General features: G+C 50.0%; 1 long non-coding RNA gene across 1 annotated transcript; it reads left to right on the top strand.

Moving 5' to 3' along the window:
* The first annotated feature begins 1,398 nt into the window (after positions 1–1,398).
* Positions 1,399–3,339, top strand: LOC149443639 (uncharacterized). The gene is made up of 2 exons (XR_016306645.1): positions 1,399–1,919; positions 3,002–3,339. It is a non-coding gene; the product is annotated as an uncharacterized LOC149443639 (long non-coding RNA).
* The last annotated feature ends 18,392 nt before the right edge of the window (positions 3,340–21,731 follow it).

The following is a 21,731-nucleotide window of genomic DNA, read 5'->3' as shown; positions in this document are numbered from 1 at the left end:
ATAAAAATGACCGACATCAGCAATGAAGGGGAGGACATGGGTGTCAATATTCCAAACTAATGTCTATAACTGATCAATAAAAACCCCGGACACAGCTATAGAGATGACTGCTATATGTGCAACAAAAATGTTCACTGTGCGGCGCACACACCTCAGACAAATGAAAGGAAGACTTTGAAAACCCATCAGATCCCAATGGGGAGGAATCTCCTGCTGGATCTCTATACTGACATGGACGGGGGATGGGTGAGGAACGTAAGGACGCCCCATCATTGGATGGAAATGATCGACCTACAGAGGACCGAATTCAAAGACACCCTGAAAATCAAAGTGAAGAAATGATGCAGCAGGCGAGTCCATATTGCTGTAATTTCATTGCAGCAACTCAGAATGGTCCTCAGTAGTTTGTGTGGCCCCCAGGTGCTTGTATGCATGCCTGACCACATCGGGGGAGGGTCCTAATGAGACTACGGATGGTGTCCTGGGGAGATTTCCTCCCAGATCTGGACCAGGGCATCACTGAGCTCCTGGACAGTCTGAGGTGCAACCTGGCGGCGTCGGATGGACCGAAACATGACATCCCAGAGGGGTTCTATTGGATTTAGGTCAGGCGAGCTCGGGGGCCATTCAATGGTATCAATTCCTTCATCTTCCAGGAACTGCCTACATACTCTCCCCATGTGAGGACGGGCATTCTCCTGCACCAGAAGGAACCCAGGACCCCCTGCACCAGCGTAGGGTCTGACAATGGGTCCAAGGATTTAATCCCCTTACCTAATGGCAGTCAGGGTGCCATTATCTAGCCTGTAGAGGTCTGTGTGTCCCTCCATGGATATGCCCCCCCAGACCATCACTGACCCACAACCAAAACGGTCATGATGAACCATGTTACAGGCAGCAGAACGTTCTCCACGGCTTCTCCAGACCCTTTCACGTCTGTCACATGTGCTCAGGGGGAACCTGCTCTCATCTGTGAGAAGCACAGGGTGACAGTGGTGGACCTGCCAATTCTGGGGTTCAATGGCCAATGCCAATCCAGCTCTATGGTCCCGGGCAGTGAGCACAGGGCCCACTAGAGGACATCGGGCCCTCAGGCCACCCTCATGAAGTCTGTTGAAGGCAATCTTCAGGCGAGTTGAAGAGAAAGGCAACCAATATTTTAAGAATTCCTGTGTCCCTCACTGGAGCAGAAAGAATTTAATTGAACCGCTTCCCCACCGCACTATACCGAACCAACCGAAAGACGGCTACAGTGCGGTTGTCCATGGACGTCCTCTCAGAACGCGCCTCGTGTGCACCCCCAGCAGCGGGCAAACGATGCTGTCTGTGATCACTGTGTCCTAAGGACACAGCTGATCTTGTGATGAGGTAAAAAGGCCAATCACAGCGGCCTTTTACCACGTGATCAGCTGTGTCCAATGACACAGCAGATCACAATGTAAATACAGTTGCCGGTGATCGTCTGCACTTTCCTCATGCTGTCACAGTGCGAGGAAACGACTGCCGATAACCGGCAAATGTGACAGGAGAGACCTGCACTAATAATCAGGGCACTGATCAGTGCTGCCCAGCAGAGCCGCCCGTCAGTGCTATCAGTCAGTGCCCATCAGTACCGCCAATCAGTGCATCATCAGTGCCTCCTCATCAATGCCCACCAGTGCCCCCTCATCAGTGCTGCCTATCAACGCACATCAGTGAAGGAGAAAAATTACCTGCTTGCTAAATTTTATAGTAGAAACATAGAAAACATTTTTTTTTCTCTTTTTTTTGGTTTACAGTGTGTAAGGGACCCCAGACACCCACAACTGGGTACCTCCGGCAAGAAGCTGCTTCTCAGACTCTGGAACACGAGACCAGTGACTCTGGCTGTTGCTACCCCAAGATCCAGACGACACCACGGATTTGAAGTAATCCGGAAGGTAGACTAGTTTATTTTAACACAGATACAAGATATTTACACTCAGGGGACAATCCCCCCTCCCTGCATGACACAGGGTGGAGCAATCCCCCCTCCCTGCATAATGACACAGGGCGGGACAATCTACCTTTAGTAACAAGAGACACACCAACAGACAGTCCCATCAGGAGGGAGAGCTGCTGGAGACACCCCCACCAAGCCAATACACATACATCCCATAATAGTTAGTTCCCAAGCAAGACACACAATAGAACAATGGGATGCAACCACATGACACCAAACAATCCACAACCCCCCCCCCCCCCAATATTAGGACAGATCACCCCCGTACCCCTAACAGGCACAGGGTGACTTACACATAATAGGGATATGGGGAGCTGAGACAGGGGTCTCCCCACCTCTCCAAAGTGAGCTGTGTTACATGGGCCCCCCCACCCAAAGTGACTCCCATCACACAGTGCAAATAAATAAAAACCCCCAGTGGTGATTAAATACCACCAAAAGAAAGTTCTATTTGTGTGAAAAAAAATGATAAAAATGGGTAGAGTGTTGCATGACCATACAATTGTCATTCAAATGCAACAGCGCTGAAAACTGAAAAGTGGCCCTGGGCAGGAAGGGGGAGGGGGGAAGTGCCCGCAAGCCAAGTGGTTAATTCCCCAAAAATTTGACACCAAAATGTCAAAAGTTAAGGGATGGAAATTCTCTTAATATTGGAACAGTTTTGGGTCTTCTGGTTGGTGGATATCTGCAGATAACACACTTCCTGCTGCCAGAATATCAGGTAATCCCTGTGATCTCTGTCCTCTCCGGTGACCTCTGTCCTCTCCGGTGATCTCTGTCCTCTCCGGTGATCTCTGTCCTCTCCGGTGACCTCTGTCCTCTCCGGTGACCTCTGTCCTCTCCGGTGAAGTTCACACTTTATGATGATCACGGTCTCTCTCATCTCCTCAGTAATATTTTATCTCTGCTGTGTCCTCAGTGTGTCTTCTGCTCAGTGTGGTGAGGTGGGAGGGGTTAGTATTTACCTGGAGATGGATTTGTAAGATGACGGTGACATTTCCCGCTCTCCTCTCTCTGCAGGGCAGTCACTACAGCCTCCTGTCCTCCTTGGAGGTCCTGGGGAAGGTCTCCTTCAGCGCAGTGTCTGGGATCATCGTGGACTCTCTCAGAGTTTCCGTATCGTTCTCGGTGTTCATCGCTCTGTCCTGCCTGCACCTCCTGAACCTTCCACCGACTTTATCTTGATGACCGCAGAGCTGACACTCTCCACCATTAACTGTGAATTGGCAGGTTCTCTGCTGATGTGGATCCTGGAGATCCTTTATATTGATTCGGTTCAGGACTTGAAAATAATACGCTCGTTTCTCTCCAGAGAGGGGCAGTACTGCGCAGTGCAATAAAATTCAGATTTGTAATAATGTGTTATCCGTGTGTTCACTTTTTGTAGATTCAGCCTTCACTATTACTATGGCATTATGGGACTATGGACTGTGGGACTATGGCTGCACGTCTCTGTCTGAACACCATCCACGGACCACACCACCCGCTGATCATGCAGAAAAATGACAGCACCCGGCTCTTCTTAAAACAGGAAGTCAACTCCTTTATTTCTACACAAAACACAAGTTATATACACAGGGTGGGGAAACACAACCAGGAACAGGAAACACATCATCAGCCCGCCTCATCAGTGGGAAGGGCTACAGAAAACACATCATCAGTCCGCCCCATCAGTGGGAAGGGCTGCAGGAAACACATCATCAGCCCGCCCCACCCAACCAACCAGACACAGAACAATGTGATGTAGTACATGGCAAAGGACAATGGACAGCCACCTGGCAGGGAACAAAGGACAACACACCAATACACAATAGACATTCACATCCTGTACCCCTTAACAGGCACAGGGTGGTTAAACATAAGAATTTGGGGAGATGATCCAGGGGTCCCCCAAAAGTCACTCCCGTCACATATCTCTCCTTTCGGCAGGAGACTAACGCAGGAGTAGATCCCAGATGGATGTACACTGAAGTTAGTCTGTACCTCCAGTCCCCCAAGGCCAGCACCCACACAGTACCCCATGCAAATTGTCCCACACAAAGCATTACTCACCCAGCCAACCTCTGCCTCTCTCATAGAACATACCCGCCCCTGGGGAGAAGTACGGACTGGTCCTTCTCCCTGAAGTCCTCTCGGCCACTGGAGAGATGACAGGGTGGCTGGGCCGACTCCATCCTGCGGTGGGGGATCTGGGCTGACTGCCCAGCATCCCTGGGGTATCCAGGTGGTGGCTGTAATCTCATCCACAGACATCAACTCAAGCTGCTGTTGTGAGGTGCTGATTTCATCCTCTTCCTGTAGCTCCTGCGGTGCTGATTGTTGTGGGCAGAGGTCAACCACGCCATGCCCTGATGCCAGCTCTTCTGCTGGAGGCGTGCCGGCTGGTTCCTCCTCAGCAGAAAAGACAATCAAATCCCCAGCCTCTGGAACTGGTGTCTGGGGATAGGGGTTCACCATCTGTCCGTGGACCTCAGAAGACGTTACCAGTGCTGGGCAGGGTTCAGTAAGATTTGGCTCTGTTGCCAGCTTTTTTGCTGGTTCCTCTTCAGCAGAGAAGTCTATCAAATCCCCAGCCTCTGGAACTGGTGTCTGGGGATAGGGGTTCAGCATCTCCTGTCCGTGGAACTCAGAAGATGTTACAAGTGCTGGGCAGAGTTCAGTAATGTTTGGTTCTGTTGTCAGGTCTACTGCTGGTTCCTCCTCAGCCGAGAAGTCTATCAGATCCCCAGTCTCTGGAATTTCCACTGCCGATTCTTGGGCATGCTGCCAAACATGTCTTAGCAGTTGCCTGTATGCCCTTTCCAGATGCAGTTCTTTCTTCAGCAGGTATTCCAGATCTAGTTCTAGCTCTGAGACCCCTGTGAGACCGAACATAGCCTCTCTGTCTTCTCACAACTCCCCCAGGGTAGGTTCTCCTTCATCGCCAAACACAAAATGATCTGTAAGGCTCTCCCACAGCAATCCAGGGCCACCAAAGTCATATCCCTCCGGAGAGCATTCTGTTGTCACCCCTAAATATTCCTGCTCTGCGTACCATTGCAAAGCCTGATATCTGTTGTCCAGTTGTATCTCCTGCTGGACCAGCCTGTCCAACTCAGTCACCCATGGCTCCTGGGGTCGCTCTCCCAGGAATGGCATCCGTAACTTCCGATGGTCCCTGGCCCGATCCCCTGCGGTTGGATAGCACTTTCCATTCTCCATACCAGCAACCTGGAGGTCTCCTCTCCAAAGCACTTCCCAAATCCGCTGCCTGAGCTCCAGGTACTGATCTGCAGACACAGTCCTCGGGTATGTTGCAAGAACAGTCTGCAGCAGCCCTGGGAACTCTGATGCCAGGTCCATACCTCCACTGGGGTGACCGACGTCTCCTTTCCTGATCTTGAATGTGTTTACAGCTTGGAAGCACAATCCCACCGCTGCCACCAATGTAACGGAACCCGACCCCGACTGCACTGAGGTTTTCCGTTATACTCCACTTCCCTGTCCGAACACCATCCACGGACCACACCACCCGCTGATCATGCAGGAAAATGACAGCACCCGGCTCTTCTTAAAACAGGAAGTCAACTCATTTATTTCTACACAAAACACAAGTTATATGCAGAGGGCGGGGAAACACAACCAGGAACAGGAAACACATCATCAGCCCACCTCATCAATGGGAAGGGCTACAGGAAACACATCATCAGCCCGCCCCATCCAACCAAGACACAGAACAATGGGATGCAGCACATGGCAAAGGACAATGGACAGCCACCTGGCAGGGAACATAGGAAAACACACCAATACACAATAGACATTCACATCCACACCCTGTACCCCTTAACAGGCACAGGGTGGTTAAACATAAGAATTTGGGAAGATGATACAGGGGTGCCCCCACCCCCAAAAGTCACTCCCGTCACAATCACTCTCCATGGTCCCGTTGTATATAGGAACATAGCCACCTTGTGTTCACTCCCAAGATGGAGTGTGGGCTATAGACAATGGGACTATGAACTATGGGATTATGGACTGTGGGACTATGGTTACGATCACTCTCCATGGTCCCGTTGTATATAGGAACATAGCCACCTCTTGCTCGATCCCAAGATGGAGTGTGGGCTATAGACAATGGGACTATGAACTATGGGATTATAGCTACTGTATATTTGTTATCTATAATCCCACTTTATGTAGGAACAAAGTCCTTTCTCGATTCCTGAGATGGACTATGGACTGTGGGACTATGGATATGTTCCTCAGATAGAAGAAAAGTGAGCGCTCTATAGGTAGCAGCTGTAGCCCTAAAAAGGTAACCAATATAAAAACCTCAAATAACAATAAATAAGTAAGTGCAGCGCTAAGAGAATAAAAAATAATAAAAAAGTCCAGATAAATGAACATATGTTGAACTCCAAATGGAGGTTGTAACAATCCACAAGCGACAATTTGTGCAGGTTTCAGTGCGATAGCAGCAATAATACTTCAGCGATGGTGCTCCAAATCAGTGGGGTAAGAATACGTACTCACCAGATGCGTAATGTATATATGCATTAAATCAAACAGCGGAGGTCCCCTTTAGGAATCGTATGTAGCCAAGCCAAGGATAATACTCCCTCTGGATACTGGTGGTGTCTCAGGAGCTCTTGGGTGGTAAAGGATCCGGACAGCCAGAGGCCCCCTTTAGGGATGGGTGGGTGTAGAATCCTGTGGAACAGGGACTTCCTCTTCTGGATACTATGTCAATGGTGAAGCGCTTGGCGTTCTCCAGGTTGCGGAATATCTCATCAGGCGGCAGAGTGATGCTCTTGTCCATGCTGGCTCCTAAGCATGGACAAGAGGAGGGAGTCCCTGTTCCACAGGATTCTACACCCACCCATCCCTAAAGGGGGCCTCTGGCTGTCCGGATCCTTTACCACCCAAGAGCTCCTGAGACACCACCAGTATCTAGAGGGAGTATTATCCTTGGCTTGGCTATATACGATTCCTAAAGGGGACCTCCGCTGTTTGATTTAATGCGTATATACAGTTGTGTTCAGAATAATATCCGTGTGATGAAAAAAGTGACTAAAGCTGAAAATCCTTCTAATAGCTTTTATTTCCATCCACACAAATGCATTGGGAACACGACACATTCTATTCCAAATCACAACAGGAAGAAAAATACATCAAATTTGTGTTGTTCCTCTGAAAAAATGGAAGAAAAGTGAATATTAGACGGTTCAAAAAAATGGCCGTGTTTGTATTCTTCTTTACAAACTCCAACATTCACTATATAAACTGAGAAATGTTTGAAGATTTTGCTTTCCTTTGAATGACTTCATGAATATTTGGTTGTAGTCGCACTGTTTCTGAGAACTGCTGTACATCTGTGTTGCATGGAGTCCCCCAACTTCTGGCCCCTGTGATCAGGTATTCCAGCCCAGGATGATTGGACCACATTCCACAGTTCTTCTCCATTTCTTGGTTTGGCCTCAGAAACGGCATTTTTGATGTCACCCCACAAGTTTTCTATTGGATTAAGATCCGGGGATTGGGCTGGCCACTCCATAACGTCCATCTTGTTGGTCTGGAACCAAGATGTTGCCCGTTTACTGGTGTGTTTGGGGTTGTTGTCTTGTTGGAACCCCCATTTCAAGGGCATTTCCTCTTCAGCATAAGGCAGCATGACCTCTTCAAGTATTCTGATGTCTTCAAACTGATCCATGATCCCTGGTATGCGATAAATAGGCCCAACACCGTAGTATGAGAAACATCCCCATATCATGATGCTTGCACCACCATGCTTCACGGTCTTCACAGTGTACTGTGGCTTGAATTCAGTGTTTGGGGGTCGTCTGACAAACTGTCTCCGCCCACTAGACCCAAAAAGAACAATCTTACTTTCATCAGCCCACAAAATGTTGCCCCATTTCTCTTTAGGCCAGTCAATGTGCTCTTTGGCAGATTGTAACCTCTTCAGCACATGTCTTTTTCCCAACAGTGGGACTTTGCGGGGACTTCTTGCAGATAGCTTGGCTTCACATAGACGTCTTCTAATTGTAACAGTCCTCACAGGGAACGTCACACCTTCTGTCATCTTCCTGGAGCTGATTGTTGGCTGAGTCCTCACAGGGAACGTCACACCTTCTTTCATCTTCCTGCAGCTGATTGTTGGCTGAGTCCGCCCCATTTTGGCTATTCTTCTATCCATTCCAATGGTAGTTTTTCTCTTTCTTCCACGTCTTTCAGGTTTTGGTTGCCATTTTAAAGCATTTGCCATCATTTTAGCTGAGCAGCCGATCATTTTCTGCACTTCTTTATATGTTTTCCCCTCTCCAATCAACTTTTTAATCAAGGTACGCTGTTCTTCTGAACAATGTCTGGAACGACCCATTTTCCTCAGAATTTCAGAGAGAAATGCACTGTAACCAGCATGTCCAACATTTGCTGCCTTCCTTCCTTAAATAAGGGCAATCATTGCCACCTGTTTATCAAAGAATGAATGACCTCACTAATAGAACTCCACACGGCTATTATTGTGAACACGCCCCTTTCAATGAGTGATTCAATGACACAGAATCAGCAGCATGCATGTCATGACTGTCGGGTCTGTTGGATTTCTATGACTCTACTACACCTGCTAGGAAATTATTTGCCATGTAGAAATATCATTTCCACCAAAAACAGTGATTGATCCGGTTAGTGATGTCTGATGGCTAGTATTCTCAACACAACTGTATATATCCAGTATCTCCCAGAAGTGACTCCACCCCTAAGTGACAAGGTCCAAATTGGGCCCAATTAGACATTTTCCTCCCCGGTGTCATGTGACTCGTTGGTGTTACAAGGTCTCAGGTGTGAATGGGGAGCAGGTGGGTTACATTCGGTGTTATCGCTCTCATTCTCGTACTGGTCACTGGAAGTTCAGCATGGCACCTCATGGCAAAGAACTCTCTGACGATCTGAAAACAAGAATTGTTGCTCTACATAAAGATGGCCTAGGCTATAAGAAGATTTCCAGGACTCTGAAACTGAGCTTCAGCACGATGGCCGAGACCATACAGCGGTGTAACAGGACGGGTTCCACTCAGAACAGTCCTCGCCATGGTCCACCAAGGAAGTTGAGTCCACATTCTCAGCGTCACATCCAGAGGTTGTCTTTGGGAAATAGACGTATGAGTGCTGCCAGCATTGCTGCAGAGGGTGTAGGGGTGGGGGGGGTCAGCCTGTCAGAGCTTTGACCATACGCCGCACACTGCATCACATTGGTCTGCATGGCTGTTGTCCCAGAAGGAAGCCTCTTCTATAGATGATGGACAAGAAAGCCGCAAACAGTTTGCTGAAGACCAGCAGACTAAGGACATGGATTACTGGAACCATGCGCTGTGGTCTGATGACACCAACATCAACTGATTGGGTTCAGATGGTGTCAGGCGTGTGTGGTGGCAACCAGGTGAGGAGTACAAAGACAAGTGTGTCTTGCCTACAGTCAAGCATGGTGGTGGGAGTGTCATGGTCTGGGGCCGCATGGTGGTGGGGGTGTCATGGTCTGGGGCCGCATGGTGGTGGGGGTGTCATGGTCTGGGGCCGCATGGTGGTGGGGGTGTCATGGTCTGGGGCCGCATGGTGGTGGGGGTGTCATGGTCTGGGGCCCCATGGTGGTGGGGGTGTCACGGTCTGGGGCCGCATGGTGGTGGGGGTGTCACGGTCTGGGGCCGCATGGTGGTGGGGGTGTCATGGTCTGGGGCCGCATGGTGGTGGGGGTGTCATGGTCTGGGGCTGCATGAGTGCTGCCGGCACTGGGGGGCTACAGTTCATTGAGGGAACCATGAATACCAACATGTACTGTGACATACTGAAGCAGAGCATGATCCCCTCCCTTCAGAGACTGAGTCACAGGGCAGTATTCCAACATGATAACCACCCCAAACACACCTCCAAGACCACCACTTCCTTGCTGAAGAAGCTGAGGGTGAAGGTGATGGACTGGCCAAGCATGTCTCCAGACCTAAACCCTGTTGAGCATCTGTGGGGCATCCTCAAACGGAAGGTGGAGGAGCGCAAGGTCTCTAACCTCCACCAGCTCCGTGATGACGTCATGGAGGAGTGGAAGAGGGAAGGTGGAGGAGCGCAAGGTCTCTAACATCCACCAGCAACATGATGACGTCATGGAGGAGTGGAAGAGGACTCCAGTGGCAACCTGTGAAGCTCTGGTGACCTCCATGCCCAAGAGGGTTAAGGCAGAGCTGGAAAATAATGGCGGCCACACAAAATATTGACACTTTGGGCCCAATTTGGACATTTTCACTTAGAGGTGGACTCACTTCTGGGAGATACTGTATATATATATATTATACAGTCCAGAGGAGGGGAGGACTCACTTCTGGGGGATACTGTATATATATATATATATTATACAGTCCAGAGGAGGGGAGGACTCACTTCTGGGAGATACTGGACCTCCGGAATTTCTGGGTAAAAGACAATAGTAAAATGTACTTCCATACTGTCCGGGACCCCGACATCCCAACATGTCACTACAAATAGTCCAGAATCCTCCATGGGACTTCTAATGGCGGTATACATTTATAACACCGACTAGATATAATAAAATCTTAGTTATTTTTATTTTTGTTGAATAAATAATGAATCTCTTGATCCTCCAACACACCATGGTAAGGCCTCCACGAGATTCCGATTTATTACGTATCGTCTGTAAGAGACATTTTACACCATTAACAATTCTGGTATCAAAGCCGTCCCTAATGACTCCCCAACCGTCACCTCTCTACACAAAGCACACCCGGGTCTCCTGTATGCTGAGCAGATGGGGAATCCAGGCTGATGCACAACGCGTTTCATGGGCTAATGACCCCACTTCTGCAGATTCTGTGAAAACAATACATTTTTTTGCTGAACGATTTCTCTCTTCATCGTTTGCTCTCCATAGTTTGCCCCCCCATAGTTTTCTCTCCATAGTTTGCTCCCCGTAGTTTGCTCTCCACAATTTGCTCCCCACAGTTGGCTCCCCACAGTTTGCTCTCCATAGTTCGCTCCCCATAGTCTGCTCCCCACAGTTTGCGCTCCATAGTTTGCTCCCCATAGTTTGTTCCTCATAGTTTGCTCTCCATATTCTGCTCTCCATAGTTTGCTCTCCATAGTCTGCTCTCCATAGTTTGCTCCTCATAGTTTGTTCCTCATAGTTTGCTCTCCATAGTTTGCTCCCCACAGTTTGCTCCCCATAGTCTGCTCTCCATAGTTTGCTCCCCATAGTTTGCTCCTTATAGTTTGCTCTCCATATTCTGCTCTCCATATTCTGCTCCCCATAGTTTGTTCCTCATAGTTTGCTCTCCATATTCTGCTCTCCATAGTTTGCTCTCCATATTCTGCTCTCCATAGTTTGCTCTCCATATTCTGCTCTCCATATTCTGCTCTCCATATTCTGCTCTCCATAGTTTGCTCCCCATAGTCTGCTCTCCATATTCTGCTCTCCATAGTTTGCTCTCCATAGTTTGCTCTCCATATTCTGCTCTCCATATTCTGCTCTCCATAGTTTGCTCTCCATAGTTTGCTCTCCATAGTTTGCTCTCCATATTCTGCTCTCCATATTCTGCTCTCCATAGTTTGCTCTCCATATTCTGCTCTCCATATTCTGCTCTCCATATTCTGCTCTCCATAGTCTGCTCTCCATAGTTTGCTCCTCATAGTTTGCTCTCCATATTCTGCTCTCCATATTCTGCTCTCCATATTCTGCTCTCCATAGTTTTCTCTCCATATTCTGCTCTCCATATTCTGCTCTCCATATTCTGCTCTCCATAGTTTGCTCTCCATATTCTGCTCTCCATATTCTGCTCTCCATATTCTGCTCTCCATAGTCTGCTCTCCATAGTTTGCTCCTCATAGTTTGCTCTCCATATTCTGCTCTCCATATTCTGCTCTCCATATTCTGCTCTCCATAGTTTTCTCTCCATATTCTGCTCTCCATATTCTGCTCTCCATATTCTGCTCTCCATAGTTTGCTCTCCATATTCTGCTCTCCATATTCTGCTCTCCATAGTCTGCTCTCCATAGTCTGCTCTCCATAGTTTGCTCCTCATAGTTTGCTCTCCATATTCTGCTCTCCATATTCTGCTCTCCATATTCTGCTCTCCATAGTTTTCTCTCCATATTCTGCTCTCCATATTCTGCTCTCCATATTCTGCTCTCCATAGTTTGCTCTCCATATTCTGCTCTCCATATTCTGCTCTCCATAGTCTGCTCTCCATAGTTTGCTCCTCATAGTCTGCTCCTCATAGTTTGCTCCTCATAGTTTGCTCCTCATAGTTTGCTCTCCATATTCTGCTCTCCATAGTTTGCTCTCCATATTCTGCTCCCCATAGTTTGCTCTCCATAAGTGGGACGTCCAGACCCAGAAGATAAAAGCCCCCCTATGGGGATATATGCAGGACTCAGCCATAGAGGTTCATTTTCTCCTGATCTGCACATCTTGGGCCTCCCTGGTAGAGAAGCTTTTCCAGACACAACAGAGAAATAAAGGAAATAAGTTAGTGAGGAGATCTGCAGAGAGAAGACATTCTCAGCATCACCTGAGCCAGTCCCAGCCGCTCCCCACCTGACTCTAGAAGTATGGAGCCCGGGGACAGTGATGACTCTAAAGGAAGAGGAATGTGGGGAATGTTTTCATGAATGCATTGTGGCAGTGAACATGCTACAATGATGCACATAACGTGTTCCTATGTCTGATTTCGGTACATCGGGGTCATTGGTGGCCCATTCATTTCAGTAGGTTGCCGTAACACATTAGCACCGAGTCAGCACAGTGGCTTAGTGGTCAGCATGTCTGCCTTGCAGCACTGGCGTCCTGGGTATGACCCTCGGCCAGGGCTCTTCCTGCATGGAGTTTGCATGGCTGCCTCCTACGCCAAGACATGCTGACAGGTTGATTATCTCTAGTATGGAAGATAGGGCCTTAGATTGTAAGCTCCTGAGATCAGGGACTGAGCGGGACATGATTGATGGCGCTCTATAATCCCTGAAATAGATAAACAACATCGACCTTTCATTTAGTGATTTTCTCTTCTCATTCCAGACGACATGCAGTCTCAGCGGAGGACACCGGGGGGCAGTAGAGCACTGCAGGAGGAGGGCGCAATGTTCCCTGAGGAAGGCGCCGGCCGCCATTCTGCGTCTTTCTCTCTGAAATGATATTTAGTCATTTTTACTTCTCAGTAATAAACAGACCGGATTTTCTGAACCGCATTCTGTATTCAAAGTTATTCTCCGAACGTGAAGCGAAATCACAGAAATCCAAAACAGATCGAACCTTCGCAGGAATCCATCGTGCTGCACTTGTTGCCGCCTTCTAAATAAAGGAGAAAGTCATGAAATGTGCTGAAGTGCTGCGTCCCGACATCAACTGCCATTTTTTATTGTTTTCACTATCCTGTGCAGCATCTCCTGCTTCCTGTCTCCATACACTCCAGAGATGGCCGCGTGGCATTTGTCAGGGCGGGGTTCCTGATGGTGACAACAGTGTGCCATGTCTGTGTCATGTCTGTGTCATGGGTGTGAAAGTGGCCACTTGTAGTCCCCATCAGAGGGGTGACAACACAGGAGCATAGTTAGAAGATAGGGACAGGGTGTTGTCACCCTAGAACAGGAAAATCCTGAACGAGGTTCTTCATAGAAGGATCATCAAGGGGTTGTTTTTTTAGAACCTGCGGATTTAGAAAGATTGCAAATAGAAATACATGAAGGCCATTCTAGAGCGATATAAGTGATCGGGGTCACAAGCGACTCTGTGGGGGAGCGTGGACTGGGAGCTGTGACCCCGTTCATTGCCCAGACTTTTCCGATTACTCGGGACAACAAAGATTTAGCTTCATGAACAGTTTTTGGTGTTAGTGGAAAATATGGAAAGATGGTTGAAGCATCCAGTACACCGAGTACAACGGGAATATCTGTGGAGGTCTAGAAGTGTCTCTGCCGCGTGGAATACGGATCGGGTCCCCCGAGTACAACGGGAATATCTGTGGAGGTCTAGTAGTGTCTCTGCTGTGTGGAATACGGATCGGGTACAACGGGAATATCTGTGGAGGTCTAGAAGTGTCTCTGCCGCGTGGAATACGGATCGGGTCCCCCGAGTACAACGGGAATATCTGTGGAGGTCTAAAAGTGTATCTGCCGCGTGGAATACGGATCGGGTACAACGGTGATATCTGTGGAGGTCTAGAAGTGTCTCTGCCGCGTGGAATACGGATCGGGTACAACGGGAATATCTGTGGAGGTCTAGTAGTGTCTCTGCTGCGTGGAATACGGATTGGGTCCCCCGAGTACAACAGGAATATCTGTGGAGGTCTAGTAGTGTCTCTGCCGCGTGGAATACGGATCGGGTACGCCGAGTACAACGGGAATATCTGAGGAGGTCTAGAAGTGTCTCTGCCGCGTGGAATACGGATCGGGTACGCCGAGTACAACAGGAATATCTGTGGAGGTCTAGAAGTGTCTCTGCCGCGTGGAATACGGATCGGGTACGCCGAGTACAACGGGAATATCTGAGGAGGTCTAGAAGTGTCTCTGCCGCGTGGAATACGGATCGGGTACAACAGGAATATCTGTGGAGGTCTAGAAGTGTCTCTGCTGTGTGGAATACGGATCGGGTACAACAGGAATATCTGTGGAGGTCTAGTAGTGTCTATGCCGCGTGGAATACGGATCGGGTACACCGAGTACAACGGGAATATCTGTGGAGGTCTAGAAGTGTCTCTGCTGCGTGGAATACGGATCGGGTCCCCCGAGTACGACGGGAATATCTGAGGAGGTCTAGTAGTGTCTCTGCTGCGTGGAATACGGATCGGGACCCTCGAGTACAACGGGAATATCTGTGGAATACGGATGGGGAGTGAGGTGCCAAACCACCAATAGTGCAGCAAATGTTATTAAATTAAAAAAAGGGTATAAAATGCAATAATTACTCACAGACGTCGCTGAGCGTTGAATGGAGACATCAGTCCAGAGTTCAGTCCACATCACTGTCAGCAGCAGAACACGTTTCGCTCTGATGAAGTTGGATGCAGCGCACCAGACACATTGTGAGATAAATACGTTATAATTGTTATTTCTTAAGATTCTTACGAGATACAGTTATCCTGGCGGGAGATTTGTATTCAGTTTGAAGGATCCATCATCATCTCCAAAAGTGTTTCATAAACCAGAACGTTTGAAGAAATGTCTTGTCCGGCGTTATCACTCGGCATAGCGGCACAATGGATTTGGTGAGAACATTATTCTGGAGGATGTAAAACTGATCCTTCCTGCCTTGTATCCATGGTTCTGGCTGGTGGTGTCATGGTGTGGGGGATCCATCCTGCCTTGTATCCATGGTTCAGGCTGGTGGTGGTGTCATGGTGTGGGGGATCCATCCTGCCTTGTATCCATGGTTCAGGCTGGTGGTGGTGATGTCATGGTGTGGGGGATCCATCCTGCCTTGTATCAATGGTTCAGGCTGGTGGTGGTGTCATGGTGTGGGGGATCCATCCTGCCTTGTATCCATGGTTCAGGCTGGTGGTGGTGGTGTCATGGTGTGGGGGATCCTTCCTGCCTTGTATCCATGGTTCAGGCTGGTGGGGGTGTCATGGTGTGGGGGATCCATCCTGCCTTGTATCAATGGTTCAGGCTGGTGGTGTCATGGTGTGGGGGAGATTTTCTTGGCACACTTTGGGCCCCTTAGTACCAACTGAGCATTGTTTAAACACCACAACCTCCATGTCCACCCCTCTATGACCCCAGTGTCTCCATCTTCTGATGGCTCCTCCCAGCAGGATATTGCTCCATGTCACAAATCTCAAATCATCTCCAACTGGTTTCTGGAACATGACAATGAGGTCACTGGACTCCAATGGCCTCCACAGTCCCCAGATCTCCATCCAATAGAGCACCTTTGGGATGTGGTGGAACGGGAAATTCCCATCATGGATGTGCAGCCGACAAATCTGCAGCAACTGCGTGACGCCATCATGTCACTATGGAGGGGAGGGGGAGGGGTAAGTGAGATTTCCTGGTACCTGGGGCAATAAATGGACATTTAACCCTTCTAGTGCCAGGGAACACCCACCTTAGGTCTATTTTTGACTCATTATTGCTGCGTAGATCTTGGCCCAATCTCATACGATTTAACCCGTCACTGGAGATTGGGCCGGAGGTCGCGCTGGACTGTCTGGGTCGGTACCTAGTTGTGTGTTGGTGGCTTGGTAGGCAGTGAGGAAGAAGTCACTTGGGTTTAGCCCAATGGTGGGTGGTAGTGGTGGACCCCCTTGGGGGTGAGGCCTTCCTGGTATGACCGTGCGGTCGTTTCGGTGAGAAGACTTGGGTGAGGGAAGGAGTGCTCGGTGTTCAGAGATATCCAAGTCTTGGTGTAGGGTCTACAGAAGGTTTATTAGAAGGAACATCGACACCAGTCCATCGCATTCCGGGGTAATGGACCCCCCCTTCTTCATGCCTCCGCCTCATCACCAGCTCGGAATGTAGAATCCCCTCCAGAACCCTCCCCCACCCATTAATAGGCCCTCACAGCCCTGAAGAAGGGGGAGTCTGTCCCCCCGAAATGCGTTGGCTGGATGTACATGTTCTTCCCTCTCAATAACTGGTCTGTGAGCCCTACACCAAGAGTTGCGTTCTTCTGGACGCCGCGCGCTCCTTCCTTTTCACCCAACTCTTCTCGTGTTAATGTCAATTTTTTTTTAATTTTCATGAAATGATTGATTGGTGATCCCGCCATGTTCAGGCACTTCCTGCCAGCGGGTGACAACTTTTTTTTTTATTGTGCTCCTGAGTTGTCACCCTGCCACCTGATGAAGACTGCCAACGCACAACACCGTTGTCACTATCAGGAAGCCGGTGCAGAGCAGCTGACAAGTGCATGTAGACAGGAAGTGGCTGCAAAGAGGCTGCAGGAGATGCAACAAAGGGTGAAAAAAGGTGAAGACAGTATTTTGCGGAAACAAATCCTGGCAGTTGATCTCAAGTCACCGCGCCGAACTCCTCCTTCAGACGTTGGAGGTGACTGTGAGCACCAAACGCTGATCAGAGCACATTTTGCTGCGTCTCGGTGGTAATCCGGCGTATAAAGTTCTAACGGGCGATTCATGTGATGAGACGATGAGAGGAAGTCGTCTATAATTCCTCTTCTTCCCTCCGCCGCCCGGAAAGCCCGTTCTTTGTAGTGAATGTCACATTGGGCTGAGCTCGTTACTGCCATCCGAACGGTTCCCGTAATCCGTTAAACTTTAATGCGCCGCGATTGTATTTATCTGCCAATTTCTCGTTTCTGAAAGTATGAAACGGGTAATTATCTGAGCTTAGCCAACATGCGAGAGCGGCGACTAATGCGCAGGCTTACAGATTAATTGTGCACAAAGTACAGCGTGGGTATTACCGGCATCCCGACTGAAACAGACGAATGACAACAACTACCTACCCCAGGCAACCTACACACTCCATCTATAGTGGACCTACAAGTCCCAGAGGAAGATGGATGATGGGAGATGTAGCCGGAGCGCTGAGGTTTCCTACCTCCAACCCACATTATATGGATTGTGGACTCTTCACCGTTACACCTATAGATTGGACATCCGTTCCAAAACTGTGGCCCTTAATATGGCGACCCCTTCTCTTGTGGGCATAACAGCCAACACTCTTCTGGGAAGGCTTTCCACAAGGTTTTGTGACCATTTGTGACCAGGTCAGGACTGTACAGGACCCTCGAGTTCCTCCACACCACACTGGTCAAACCAAGATTTTATGGAGCTGGACATCTCATGCCAAGAATCGTGGCCATTAATATGTAGTTGCCTCTCTTCCCCTATAGTCACTATTATGGATTGGAGGGTGTCTGTGGGAATTTGTGACCATTTGTGAAGTCTGAAGGGGAGGAGCCGGTACACCTGTGCAAGACTGAAGGGGAGGAGCCGGTACACCTGTACAAGACGGAAGGGGAGGAGCCGGTACACCTGTGCAAGACTGAAGGGGAGGAGCCTGTACACCTGTGCAAGACTGAAGGGGAGGAGCCGGTACACCTGTACAAGACTGAAGGGGAGGAGCCGGTACACCTGTGCAAGACTGAAGGGGAGGAGCCGGTACACCTGTGCAAGACTGAAGGGGAGGAGCCGGTACACCTGTGGAGCCGGTACACCTGTGCAAGACTGAAGGGGAGGAGCCGGTACACCTGTGCAAGACTGAAGGGGAGGAGCCGGTACACCTGTGCAAGACTGAAGGGGAGGAGCCTGTACACCTGTGCAAGACTGAAGGGGAGGAGCCGGTACACCTGTGCAAGACTGAAGGGGAGGAGCCGGTACACCTGTGCAAGACTGAAGGGGAGGAGCCGGTACACCTGTGCAAGACTGAAGGGGAGGAGCCGGTACACCTGTGCAAGAGTGAAGGGGAGGAGTCGGTACACCTATGCAGACTGAAGGGGAGGAGCTGATACACCTGTGCAAGAGTGAAGGGGAGGAGCCGATATACCTGTGCAAGAGTGAAGGGGAGGAGCCGGTACATCTGTACAGACTGAAGGGGAGGAGCCAATACACCTGTGCAAGAGTGAAGGGGAGGAGCCGATATACCTGTGCAAGAGTGAAGGGGAGGAGTCGGTACACCTATGCAGACTGAAGGGGAGGAGTCGGTACACCTGTGCAAGACTGAAGGGGGGGCTCGGTGTCCTGTTGGGAAGATTCCGGCGCGGCTCTTCTCCCGCACTGATTGAATCTCTCCAGCGGTGACTAAGTCTTCTCCCGCGATGAACAATGCAGAAAGCTGACAGGTGGGATTACCGGCCTCTCCGGCAGTGAAGGGATTATCGGAGGAATGTATTAGTTTAAGAAGCCACTTACGCTGCGTTGATGTGCTGTAATGTCCGGCGGGACGCGGAGCGGAACCCTCTGCAGATTATGAAGAGCGTGGCCCCGGATCAGCGCTTGGCCCCGATCCGTATACAACGTGAATTATTTAGGTGTCGTCATTCTGTAGAACGCGGCTTCATCGGGCCGGCCGGGCTGCAGCAGTGCAGAGGAGAGCAGGAGGTATGAGCAGCTAAATACTGCAGCAAATACACAATAAATGTGAAGTCAGTGTGGCCCGGCAAAGGATCTGGAGTGCTGTCCATCCAGTTCTGAGATGTACACAGCTCTGCCACATAGTACAGTCTTGTCTGGCAGGACAGGAGACCCAATTATCCTCTGTTGAAGTTCAGTAACAATTACAGGTCTAGCCCTCCCCCAGCCTGTGATTGGGCAGTTAAAGGAGACGTAGCAGACTGATGAGCTCATTTCTCTGCTCTCTCCTCCTATCAGCATGAATTCTGTCAGCACATGAACTGATTGTCTCTCTGTGCTGCTTCTCTATCTCATAGCCTGAGCTCTGCTCTAGAAGGACTGCAAGAGGCTGATACCAGGTCACACTCAGGTCCTTGTTCACAATGGTAGGTGTGGCCAAATTGAAGTAACAGTAGGAGGAGCTTATTAAAGGGGCAATAAATACCAGGAGTGCATTATGTGTAGAGTGACGGATTTAGGGGCATGCTATGTACAGAGTGCAGGGTTCAGGGGTGTGCTGTGTACAGAGTGCAGGGTTCAGGGGTGTGCCGTGTACAGAGTGCAGGGTTCAGGGGTGCGCCGTGTACAGAGTGCAGGGTTCAGGGGTGTGCTGTGTACAGAGTGCAGGGTTCAGGAGTGTGCTGTGTACAGAGTGCAGGGTTCAGGAGTGTGCTGTGTACAGAGTGCAGGGTTCAGGAGTGTGCGGTGTACAGAGTGCAGGGTTCAGAGGTGTGCTGTGTACAGAGTGCAGGGTTCAGGAGTGTGCTGTGTACAGAGTGCAGGGTTCAGGAGTGTGCTGTGTACAGAGTGCAGGGTTCAGGGGTGCGCCGTGTACAGAGTGCAGGGTTCAGAGGTGTGCTGTGTACAGAGTGCAGGGTTCAGGGGTGCGCCGTGTACAGAGTGCAGGGTTCAGAGGTGTGCTGTGTACAGAGTGCAGGGTTCAGAGGTGTGCTGTGTACAGAGTGCAGGGTTCAGAGGTGTGCTGTGTACAGAGTGCAGGGTTCAGAGGTGTGCTGTGTACAGAGTGCGGGGTTCAGGGGTGTGCTGTGTACAGAGTGCAGGGTTCAGAGGTGTGATGTGTACAGAGTGCGGGGTTCAGGGGTGTGCTATGTACAGAGTGCAGGGTTCAGAGGTGTGCTGTGTACAGAGTGCAGGGTTCAGGGGTGCGCTGTGTACAGAGTGCAGGGTTCAGGAGTGCGCTATGTACAGAGTGCAGGGTTCAGGAGTGTGCTGTGTACAGAGTGCAGGGTTCAGGAGTGTGCTGTGTACAGAGTGCAGGGTTCAGGTGTGTGCTATGTACAGAGTGCAGGGTTCAGGAGTGTGCTATGTACAGAGTGCAGGGTTCAGGAGTGTGCTATGTACAGAGTGCAGGGTTCAGAGGTGTGCTATGTACAGAGTGCAGGGTTCAGGGGTGCGCTGTGTACAGAGTGCAGGGTTCAGGAGTGTGCTATGTACAGAGTGCAGGGTTCAGGAGTGTGCTATGTACAGAGTGCGGGGTTCAGGAGTGTGCTGTGTACACAGTGCAGGGTTCAGGGGTGTGCTGTGTACAGAGTGCAGGGTTCAGGGGTGTGCTGTGTACAGAGTGCAGGGTTCAGAGGTGCGCTGTGTACAGAGTGCAGGGTTCAGAGGTGTGCTGTGTACAGAGTGCAGGGTTCAGGGGTGTGCTGTGTACAGAGTGCGGGGTTCAGGAGTGTGCGGTGTACAGAGTGCAGGGTTAAGGAGTGTGCTATGTACACAGAGTGCAGGGTTCAGGAGTGTGCTGTGTACAGAGTGCAGGGTTCAGGAGTGTGCTGTGTACAGAGTGCAGGGTTCAGAGGTGTGCTGTGTACAGACTGCAGGGTTCAGAGGTGTGCTGTGTACAGAGTGCAGGGTTCAGGGGTGTGCTGTGTACAGAGTGCAGGGTTCAGGAGTGTGCTATGTACAGAGTGCAGGGTTCAGGGGTGTGCTGTGTACAGAGTGCAGGGTTCAGAGGTGTGCTGTGTACAGAGTGCAGGGTTCAGAGGTGTGCTGTGTACAGAGTGCAGGGTTCAGGAGTGTGTTATGTACAGAGTGCAGGGTTCAGGAGTGTGCTGTGTGCAGAGTGCAGGGTTCAGAGGTGTGCTGTGTACAGAGTGCAGGGTTCAGGGGTGTGCTGTGTACAGAGTGCAGGGTTCAGAGGTGTGCTGTGTACACTGAACGCTATCTAGGGTCACTATAAAGCCTGGAGAACTACAAAGCCCAGCAATGCTCTAATGCCGGTGTGGTGGGGTGGATGCATGCAGACAGGAAGTGGCTGGAAGAGGCTGCAGAAACAAAAAAGCCAATTGTCTATAATACGCCATGTTTAGCAAACAAAATGGCGGCTGGTTGGGGCCCATTTGTGTCTTTGTGTTGTGGTAAGGTGTGTATTGCCGTAATGCACAGCAACGTGCTTCACATGCGCCGGGCGTGGCAGAGCCATGCGTTTTCACGTTGCAGAGTGCCGCAGCACACAGTAGTGCTTTGCAGTGCGTTGGCTTTGAACAAATGCAACAAATCTGATTTCATTTTACTTGAACACGCGACATTTTGTGCATTAACGCATGGCAGCAACGTGTGCGTCCCGCAGGACCTCCATGTGCATTCATTGGCCCCGCAGCAACGTGTGCGTCCCGCAGGACCTCCATGTGCCTTCACTGGCCCCGCGGCAATGTGTGTCCCGCAGGACCTCCATGTGCATTCAC

Source organism: Staurois parvus, unplaced genomic scaffold (assembly GCF_062004578.1).
Source record: "Staurois parvus isolate SC_StPar_1 unplaced genomic scaffold, SC_StPar_1.0 ptg000841l, whole genome shotgun sequence".
Classification (NCBI taxonomy): Eukaryota; Metazoa; Chordata; class Amphibia; order Anura; family Ranidae; genus Staurois; species Staurois parvus.
The sequence above is the reverse complement of the archived record's forward strand: the minus strand, read 5'-3'. Positions and strand labels throughout refer to the sequence as shown.